Raw genomic sequence first — 11,491 nt, 5'->3', positions numbered from 1 at the left:
TACCCCAGCTTGCTTTTGTCATGACTTCGGAGCTCTTCTTTTTGCATTTAAACACCTTGCTGATTACAAAGCTGAATTTGAGGATAATGGATTGATGATTTATATAACTACTGTTCAGAGGGCATCAGATCCCCTCTAATATTTAATATGTTGATTGCATGAGGTTGGTTTAGTGAGACGCATTTCCAAACGGAACGTTCTAAGTTAAACATTTCCCATGCGGACTGTTTTTAGTGATGTTTGTTTGGAATCTGATCCCGACTTGCAGCAGAAAGGCAGAGGCGAAGTGAGAGGACCATCTCAGCAAAAATCTGTCTTCTCCAGCAGGTGGCGCTGTTTCGTCTCCTTCGTTCAGCAAGCGAGGAGTGTTTGTATGGATGTCAATGAGTGTCGAATTTGGTCAAACAAAATGGAATGGCTTATTTGCTACATTTAGTTAATTTGATTGAATAAAAGTTTCTTAATGCTTAGGTTGTTTTGAGCATACTTATATGTAGGACACGTGACATCCCGGCAACTTTGTGAAAAAACATGGAGTTGTCTCGAGATTGCTATGCATATTCATGACATGAGGCTTGTAGTAAAGCGTCTCTCTCCATTGAATACAGGCGGTTGACGTCGACAATATCAATAACTCACATATCAGTTTGCAAACAATGTAAAAGAAAAACATTGAGTTAAAGCCTATTTTTTTGCTTGAGTAGGCAGCTCCAAAATTAAGGTGTTTCAGCCTAGCTCAGTGCTTTATGTGGTGGAGGGCAGCCAGTGGAAAATACAGAGCATAGGGGTTGGTAATGTTCTATAGTTGCGCTGTGGCTCAGTGTTCTGTCACTCATGGGGACACTGTCACCACCAAATCTAAGGGTAGAGCTCAAAAATTCAAGCCCCTTGGGTGCTGCCATAGTTACATTAGAAGTGCCCATCCAAGAAGGCTTAAGGTCATTGGCCACAGATAAAATGACATCAAATCACATTCTATCTACAGTAGCTTTAATTAGACTGATCATGACATCATACTTTCAAAATCTTAGCTAGCAGTCATCATGAATCAAGTCAACAATCTACTGGCAAATCCTTTTTAATCCTTGTCATATGAATAGAAATAATGAAGAGAAATTATAGATAAAACGTATCGGTGCTCATCGGCCATTGGACATAAACATTACACAAATTGGAATTCGCAAATTCAACAATGAGTGGTTTGGAAGGAATCAGTGGCTAACTGCAAGCATTGCAAAGCAATCACTAGCCTACTTATTCAGTGGTGTGGTCCCATGTCTGGGTTTAAGGGTCTCTTTTCCAAGCTTAAAATGGTAAACATTCAACATTGGCCATCCTGTCAATCCAGCATGACTTCTGCCACACTGGAAACTCGGAACTGGGGGATCTGACTTTAGTGAGTTCAAGACAACTGGGAACTCTGGAAGAAATTTGCTCCGACTGAGAAAATACTTTTGAACGGTCATCCAACTCGGAATTGTAAATCGGGAACTTGGACCTGAATATCACTGACGTCATGATTCGACCTTGTTTTTTTTTCAGAGTTCCCAGTTGTCTTGAAAACACCATAAATCTAGAGAATTCCAGACTTTGATGACATTTGCCCACAAAGGAACACCGCGCCACCTTCCTGTTCAAGTGAGCACAGCACAACAAGATGACTCCAAAAATGTATTGTATGCTGCGGCATAAATGATGTAATATGCCAGGGAGATAGTATTACTTTCTTAGCTACAGTAACATACGTGTATGTTGTGAAGTAAGCTGTTAGTAGCCCATGTGCCTCACCCTAATAATTTGGTCCCTTTTCCCCTCATAATTTTGCCAACTGTTCTGACTTGATGGTGCACATGTAGCCTATAACCTGTTTTAGAGAAACGTAATCATTGAATATTGTAAGAGCTACATCCGTCCTAGCTCGCTCATGAATGTCTTAATCAAAATTACGGATTGCCTCTTGTCCGCTCCTCGTCCCCTTATACCATAGTTTTGTACATCTCAATTGTCAGTAGAAAACACATTTGTTTAAGCAAGTCAGCCATATCAGCTATGTATTTTTAAAAGGCAGTAAATGAGGCTGAACGAACGGTTTCGCTGCCAGAAAAGGCTCAGCTGATAGCCAGGTGTAGCAGTGGTAAGGTGTTGGGACTGCTGTTGGGACAGTTTTATGTAGGCCCTAACAGTTTGTGGGCACCGTTTGTCACCGTTATAGTGCAATTAATGTATTGTTTAGTGTTGTTTTTTAGCATAACAACTCCAAAAAATTCAGTTTGCCCCACCAAGATTTACATCCTAAAATCGCCACTTTCAGCGTGACGCTTTGTGGATGACTCCCAATGTTAGGGCGGAGAGACAAGTATCTTGTTAGTACATCCATAATTTTTGCTTGCAGCAATGACTCGTGAGTAATGACCATGGCCCACCTCAAAATAATCTGTATCTCTAACAAATATAAATTGTCAGATACGTGATTACATTCTGTGAACTTTATTTATGAGCTGTTTTTTAAATATATTTTTTTACTAACACTTTGTTTCTGTCACCACATTGCTTAGTGTCAGGAAGAGTAATGAATGACTGGAGTCCAGTGGCAAAAGTCTACAACCGTCACCCTCGCAAGGCGGGCAGCATCGATGGCACCGACGTGGACTCGCATGACCAGGCCGTCTGGAGGGTCTTGGTCACCCGCTACAAACCCAACAAAGCCTTGGTGTGTGTTAAGATATTTTATCAAGGTTTAAGATAAGGGAAGACAGCAAGAGCCACTCTAGGTTTTCCACATCTGGGGGGGGGGGGGGGGGGGACTGGAACTGTCTGCTAAGTGGTAATAAACTGTGGTGAGACTTCAGGAGATAATCCAGATATTGTGTGTAAGGCATGTAGTGTGTTGGAATGGACTTTTGGTCAGCTTTGTCCTTGTCGGAGAAGAGGGACATTTAGAAAGCTATGACGCTTAGAAAGCTATGACGCTGTGTGTGATATATAACCTAATGTACATTGTTTTTTGAGTAGAGATCTCTCGAGAATAAACGCTATTGATTAATTTGGTGGCTGGTCTTTGTCTATTTTATGCAAATAAGGATCTTACAAATTCTTAGAAATGGACAGAGTGTTTGCTTTGTTATAATTAAATTGGTTAACGAACATTTAGGAAACAAATTCCTTTAACAGTGTGGGACCTGCTCTGTTCATGGCCTGCTTGAACCCTCAAACAACGGAGGACAAGCTGAATTAAGTGTTCTCCAAATACGGGGATATCCACCGGCTGCGCCTGGTGAGGGACAGAGTGACTAGGACTAGCTGCAGTTCAGTGGGAAGGACAGACTCTTCCGCAAACCCATCAACCTTCCTGCCACCATGACCCAGAAATTGGGTGGGAGAGAGAAGGAGGAGAGAGGGAGGAGCGCTATACAGAGAGAGGGACAGAGATAGGTCCTTGAGCTGTGAGAGAGCTCCAGAACTGGATAAGAACCCGACATTCTCAGCTCACATGGTGACAAACATCTACCTGGAGGTGAAAGCATTCCCTACCAAATGCCCCCCTAGGCACAACTACGACAAAACAACCAACAAAAATGGGTCACAACTCTTGCAACTCTGTCGCACGCTGGGTCTGTACATTGTCAATGGTAGGCTTCGAGGGGACTCCTACCGTAGATACACCTACAGCTCATCCCTTGGCAGTAGTACTGTAGATTACATTATCACAAACCTCAACCCAGAGTCTCTCAGAGTGTTCACAGTCAGCCCACTGACACCCCTATCAGATCACAGCAAAATCACAACCTACTTGAACAGAGCAATACTCAATCATGAGGCATCAAAGCTGAACAAACTGCATACTATTAAGAAATGCTACAGACGGAAGGAAAGTAGTTTAGAAACATACCAACAACAAATCCAATCCCTTTTAGACAACTTCCTGGACAAAACATTTCACTGCAATAGCAAAGGTGTAAACTTTCTATTTGACCTTTCAACTTCCCTATCAAATCCTAGAAATGTCAAGCAGACAACCTAAACAAATTAACAACGATGACATGGTTTGATAAAGAATGCAAAACTCTAAGAGAGAAATAGAGAAACATATCCAACCAAAACACAGAGACCCAGAAAACCTGAGTCTTCGCTATGGTGGAACAATACAGAAATACAATAAGAACAAAGAACAAACAGCACGTCAGAAATCAGCTCAATGTAATTGAAGAATCCATAGAATCTAACCACTTCTGGGAAAATTAGAACACACGAAACAAACAACAACACAAATAGCTACAGTTGAAGTCGGAAGTTTACATACACTTAGGTTGGAGTCATTAAAACTCGTTTTTCAACCACTCCACAAATTTCTTGTTAACAAACAATAGTTTTGGCTAGTCGGTTAGGACATCTACTTTGTGCATGACAAGTAATTTTTCCAACAATTGTTTACAGACAGATTATTTCACTTATAATTCACTGTATCACAATTCCAGTGGGTCAGAAGTTTACATTCACTAAGTTGACTGTGCCTTTAAACAGCTTGGAAAATTCCAGAAAATGATGTCATGGCTTTAGAAGCTTCTGATAGGCTAATTGACATAATTTGAGTCAATTGGAGGTGTACCTGTGGATGTATTTCAAGGCCAACCTTCAAACTCAGTGCCTCTTTGCTTGACATCATGGGAAATTCAAAAGAAATCAGCCAAGACGTCAGAAAAAAATTGTAGACCTCCACAAGTCTTTAAGCATCAGCTACCAGAGCAGCTTACAGATCATTGCACCTGTACATAGCCCATCTGTAAATAGCCCATCCAACTACCTCATCCCCATATTGTTATTTAAAAAAATGTCTCCTTTGCACCCCGGTATATCTACTTGCACATTCATCTTCTGCACATCTACCACTCCAGTGTTTATTTGCTAAATTGTAATTATTTCGCCACTACGGTCTATTTATTCCCTTACCTCCCTAATCTTACTCCATTTGCACACACTGTATATAGACTTTTCTATTGTATTATTGACTGTACGTTTGTTTATTCCATGTGTAACTCTGGGTTGTTGTTTGTGTTGCACTGCTTTGCTTTATCTTGGCCAGGTCGCAGTTGTAAATGAGAACTTGTTCTCAACTGCCTACCTGGTTAAATAAAGGTGAAATTTAAAAAAACAGTCTGGTTCATCCTTGGGAGCAATTTCCACATGCCTGAAGGTACCATGTTCATCTGTACAAACAATAGTACGCAAGTATAAACACCATGGGACCACGCAGCCGTCATACCGCTCAGGAAGGAGACGCATTCTGTCTCCTAGAGATGAACGTACTTTGGTGCGAAAAGTGCAAATCAATCCCAGAACAACAGCAAACGACCTTGTGAAGATGCTGGAGGAAACAGGTACAAAAGTATCTACAGTAAAACGAGTCCTATATCTACATAACCTGAAAGGCCTCTCAGCAAGGAAGAAGCCACTGCTCCAAAACCGCCATAAAAAAGCCAGACTACGGTTTGAAACTGCACATGGGGACAAAGATGGTACTTTTTGGAGAAATGTCCTCTGGTCTGATGAAACAAAAATATAACTGTTTGTCCATAATGACCATGATTATGTTTGGAGGAAAAAGGGAGAGGCTTGCAAGCCGAATAACACCATCCCAACCCTGAAGCACGGGGATGGTAGCGCTTTGCTGCAGGAGGGACTGGTGCACTTCACAAAATAGATGGCATCATGAGGATGGAACTTATGTGGATATATTGAAGCAACATCTCAAGACATCAGTCAGGAAGTTAAAGCTTGGTCGCAAATGGGTCTTCCAAATGGACAATGACCTCAAGCATACTTCCAAAGTTGTGGCAAAATGGCTTAAGGACAACAAAGTCAAGGTATTGGAGTGGCCATCACAAAGCCCTGACCTCAATCCTATAGAACTGGGTAGAACTGAAAAGCATGTGCGAGCAAGGAGGCCTACAAACCTGACTCAGCTACACCAGCTCTGTCAGGAGAAATGGGCCAAAGTTCACCCAACTTATTGTGGGAAGCTTGTGGAAGGCTATCCGAAACGTTTGACCCAAGTTTAACAGTTCAAAGGCAATGCTACCAAATACTAATTGAGCGTATGTAAACTTCTGACCCACTGGGAAAGTGATGAAAGAAATAAAAGCTGAAATAAATCATTCTCTCTACTATTATTCTGATATTTCACATTCTTAAAATAAAGTGGTGATCCTAACTGACCTAAGACAGGGAATTTTTACTAGGATTAAATGTCAGGAATTGTGAAAAACTGAGTTCAAATGTATTTGTCTAAGGTGTATGTAAACTTCCGACTTCAACTGTACCTATCCAAAATGAAGATGTATGGATAAACCACTTCTCAAATCTGTTCGGCTCTATAACAAAGAACAAACAGCTAAAAAACATACATGATTAACTACAAATATTAGAATCAGCTATTGACGATTACCAGAACCCACTAGATTCTCCAATTACGTTCAATGAACTACAGGACAAAATACAAACCCTCCAACCCCAAAAGGCCTGTGGTGTTGATGGTATGCTAAATGAAAACATACAGACCACAAATTCCAATGAGAGAGGGATGCAACATATATATCAATGAATTGGCGAGGGCACTAGAATAGTCTGCATCACCTGACCTCACCCTACTGGACTCGGAAATCAAATGTCTACTGTTTGCAGATGATCTGGTGCTTCTGTCCCCAACCAAGGAGGACCAACAGCAGCACCTAGATCTTCTACACAGATTCTGTCAGACTTGGGCCCTGACTGTGAATCTCAGTAAGACAAAAAATAATGGTGTTCCAAAAAAGGTCCAGTAGCCAGGACAACAAATAAAATGATATCTAGACACTGTTGCCCTAGAGCACACAAATAACTATACCTACCTCGGCCTAAACATCAACACAACAGGTAACTTCCACAAGGCTGTGAACGATCTCAGAGACATGGCAAGAAGGGCCTTCCATGCCATCCAAAGGAACATAAAACTCAACATCCCAATTAGGATCTGGCTAAAAGTACTTCAATCGGTTATAGAACCCATTGCCCTCTATGGTTGTGAGGTATGGGTTCCACTCACCAACCAACAATTCACAAAACGGGAAAAACACCCAATTGAGACTGCATGCAGAATTCTGCAAAAAAATACTTTGTGTACAACGCAAAACCCCAAACAATGCATGCAGAGCAGAATTAAGACTATACCCACTAGTTATCAAAGTCCAGAAAAAAGCTGTTAAATTCTACAACCAAATCAGATCAAATGTATTTATATAGCCCTTCTTACATCAGCTGATATATCAAAGTGCTGTACAGAAACCCAGCCAAAAACTCCAAACAGCAAGCAATGCAGGTGTAGAATCACGCTGGCTTGGAAAAACTCCCTAGAAAGGCCAAAACCTAGGAAGAAACCTAGAGAGGAACCAGGCTATGAGGGGCGGCCAGTCCTCTTCTGGCTGTGCCGGGTGGAGATTATAATAGAACATGGCCAAGATGTTAAAATGTTCATAAATGACCAGCATGGTCAAATAATAGTAATCACAGTGAACAGGTCAGGGTTCCATAGCCGCAGGCAGAACAGTTGAAACTGGAGCAGCAGCATGGCCAGGTGGACTGGGGACAACAAGGAGTCATCATGCCAGGTAGTCCTGAGGCATGGTCCTAGGGCTCAGGTCCTCCGAGAGGGAGAAAGAAAGAAAGAAAGAGAGAATTAGAGAGAGCATACTTAAATTCACACAGGACACCGGATAAAACAGGAGAAATAATCCAGATATAACAGACTGACCCTAGCCCCCAACACATAAACTACTGCAGCATAAATACTGGAGGACTAGTTATCGAAAGGTTGCAAGATCAAATCCCCAAGCTGACAAGGTAAAAATCTGTCATTCTGCCCCTGAACAAGGCAGTTAACCCACTGTTCCTAAGCTGCCATTGAAAATAAGATTTTGTTCTTAACTAACTTGCCTAGTTAAATAAAGGTTAAAAAAAAATAGTGGGGACTATGGCTGGACCTGGAAAAGGTACACATCAGCAAATAAAAATTGTTAAGGGGGGAGGGAATATCAACAAAAATGTGTAGTTATTTTGTTAAGGGCACTGGAGAAATATACAAATAAATGTACATTTAATTTCCCCGACGCGAGCAAAGTGAGCTTTAGCCATAGTTTGGATTATACAGAAGTTGGATTCAAAATGCATATTGTGGCAGACCAGGGGGTTTGGTCAAGACGTTTACACAGATCAGACACGGACAGAGTTGGATTAGCTCGGTTTCAAGGATGTTTATTTAAATAACAAACAAAAAGAAAAGAATAGGGAGACCCTCTCCGGGATACCGTCTTCTGGGCTCCGGGTCTTGCTGAGCTCCCTTTGTTATCCCTGGGACTGAGCACAACTTAACAGGAGTAACCCCCCCCCCCCCCCCCCCCCCCCTCCCCCCATTCCTTCCCTGTGTGCTGCCCTTCTGGCAACTTTATGGAACTCGTCCAGCTGGTGAGCAATCAGCCCCTTGATTACTCAGCCTCTTGATTATGATATCATGTCATTGTTTTTAGCACTACCCACAGAGTTCTTTAATCTACGGCACGCAACGTGGTTTAATGTGCCAGTAAATAAACACAATCTACCTTTTAGTTTTTCAAATTGCTGCCGTCTTGGAGCTAGATTTGGGATCATGTATACTGTGCTAATACCGATTTATTTATTTTTTAAAAGAGTAATGGAGAGTATGTATGTATTGTACGGTGTAGTAAAAAAATACCCAGAAAAACGATTTATGTTTTGGATGAACAAAAACACTAACCAAATTCACACTACTACCTTGAATTTCAAACAAAAGTAACAAACTGTACTATTCAGATCTCTCCACAGGCTCGGGAACCTGGGAGGTGGAACCTCTTCATTCAGATCTCTCCACAGGCTCGGGAACCTGGGAGGTGGAACCTCTTCATTCAGATCTCTCCACAGGCTCGGGAACCTGGGAGGTGGAACCTCTTCATTCAGATCTCTCCACAGGCTCGGGAACCTGGGAGGTGGAACCTCTTCATTCAGATCTCTCCACAGGCTCGGGAACCTGGGAGGTGGAACCTCTTCATTCAGATCTCTCCACAGGCTCGGGAACCTGGGAGGTGGAACCTCTTCATTCAGTACTCCCTGTAAAATATTGGCTGTAAAGTTCTAGAGATCTACAATGATGTTGAAGGGGTTAAACCAAGGCCTCAGACCTTTTAAAGGGTTAATAAATTGTGTTATGATAAACTGTAAGGTCTCCTCTTCAGGAGACCTCTGTGTGTGTGTGTTAAAACCTGTTTTGAATGTTGTGCCATTCAGACACTATCAGAAGGTGGAAACGCCTACGCTCATACACTTCCTGTCCGGGCCCCACCGTGGCTATCTGAGGTTCTGAGAATACGACTGGTTTCCTGAGAACACAAGGCTGCCGCAGGCCTGATGAAAACAGCCAACTGTCAGAAGATGCTTAGACTCGTTCACCTTGTTATGACCCTATACTTGTGATGAAAGATCAAGTTTCAGTTAAACCCACTTCTGAGCTTTTAATTGCTGACAAGATGGTTGCTGCTGTCAGGGGGAGGTTAGATTTATTAAAATGTTGTTGCCAGAGAAAGTCACGCAAGGAGGACTGGGGAGGCTATATGAGTTACAGGATGTCTTAGACACATTGCAGAACCTGGGGAGAGCTATCGTAAACTGTACTTTGTATCAACTGCCTACAATTGTATTACTTAAGGATAATTTTGTGTTTCCTTGCCATGACTAATGTATGTTTGATAATTATATAGACCTTATCATCTGTTTGATTTTTTATTAGTTTGACTAGTGCAATTTACGATCTGCGCTATAAATGCAACAAAGTCCACCTTCTTCACTATTAATGGGTCAGGATCCTTCTCCTGCATGGCATCCACTACCATCTCCTCTCTACTCACTCCTTCTGCTATTTTCACTGCCTCCACATACAGTGCATTCGGAAAGTATTCAGACCCCTTGACTTTTCCCACATTTTGTTACGTTACAGCCTTTTTCTAAAATGGATTAAAAACATTTTTCCTGATCAATCTAAACACAATACCCCATACTGACAAAGTGAGACATTTTTTGAAAATGTATTAAAAATAAAAAACAGAAATACCTTATTTACATAAGTATTCAGACCCTTTGCTATGAGACTTGAAATTGAGCTCAGGTGCCTCCTGTTTCCATTGATCATCTTTGAGATGTTTCTACAACTTGATTGGAGTCCACCTGTGGTAAATTCTATTGATTGGACATGATTAGGAAAGGCACACACCTGTCTATATAAGGTCCCACAGTTGACAGTGGATATCAGAGCAAATAATAAGACATGAGGTCTAAGGAATTGTCCGTAAAGCTCTGAGACAGGATTTTGTCGAGGCACAGATTTGAGGAAGGGTACCAAAACATTTCTACATAATTGAAGGTCCCCAAGAACACAGTGGCCCCCATCATTCTTAAATGGGAGAAGTTTGGAACCACCAAGACTATTCCTATAGCTTGCTACCCGGCCAAACAGGGCTATCGGGGGAGAAGGGCCTTGCTCAGGAGGGTGACCAAGAACCCGATTGTCACTCTGACAGCGCTCCAGAGTTCCTCTGTGGAGATGGTTGTTCTTCTGGAAGGTTCTCCCATCTCTGCAGCACTCCACCAATCAGGCCTTTGTGGTAGAGTGGTCAGACGGAAGACACTCCTCAGTAAAATGCACATGACAGCCCACTTGGAGTTTGCCAAAAGGAACCTAAAGAACTCTCTGGTCTGATGAAACCAAGATTGACCTCTTTAGTCTGAATACCAATTGTCACATCTGGAGGACACCTGGCACCCTTCCTACGGTGAAGCATGGTGGTGTCAGCATCATGCTGTGGGGATGTTTTTCAGCAGCAGGGACTGAGACTGGTCAGGATCGAGGCAAAGATGAATGGAGCAAAGTCCCGAGAGATCCTTGATGAAAACCTGCTCCAGAGTGCTCAGGACCTAAAACTGTGGTGAAGGTTCACCTTCCAACAGGACAACAACCTTAAGCACGCAGCCAAGACAACGCAGGAGTGGCTTCAGGACAAGTTTCTGAATGTCCTTGAGTGGCCCAGCCAGAGCCCGGACTTGAACCCGATGAAGCATATCTGGAGACCTGAAAAAAGGAAGTACCCGTGCTAAGACCTATTCAACGCTGGTCTGACCAATCGGAATCCATGCTTCAAGATTCTATTGATCACACGAACTGGGATATGTTCCGGGTAGCCTCTGAGAATAACCACTGCATTTAACCATGGCAAGGTGACTGGGAATATGACTGGAAACAAACAGTGTAGTTATTCCCTCCATAAGGCAATCAGGCAAAACGTCAGTACAGAGACAAAGTGGAGTCGCAATTCAACGGCTCAGACACGAGACGTATGTGGAAGGGTCTACAGACAATCACGGACTACAAAGGGAAAACCAGTTACGTCGTGGACCC

The sequence above is a fragment of the Salvelinus namaycush genome, chromosome 31 (genome assembly GCF_016432855.1).
Source record: "Salvelinus namaycush isolate Seneca chromosome 31, SaNama_1.0, whole genome shotgun sequence".
NCBI lineage: Eukaryota > Metazoa > Chordata > Actinopteri > Salmoniformes > Salmonidae > Salvelinus > Salvelinus namaycush.
This window is presented reverse-complemented; position numbering follows the sequence as displayed.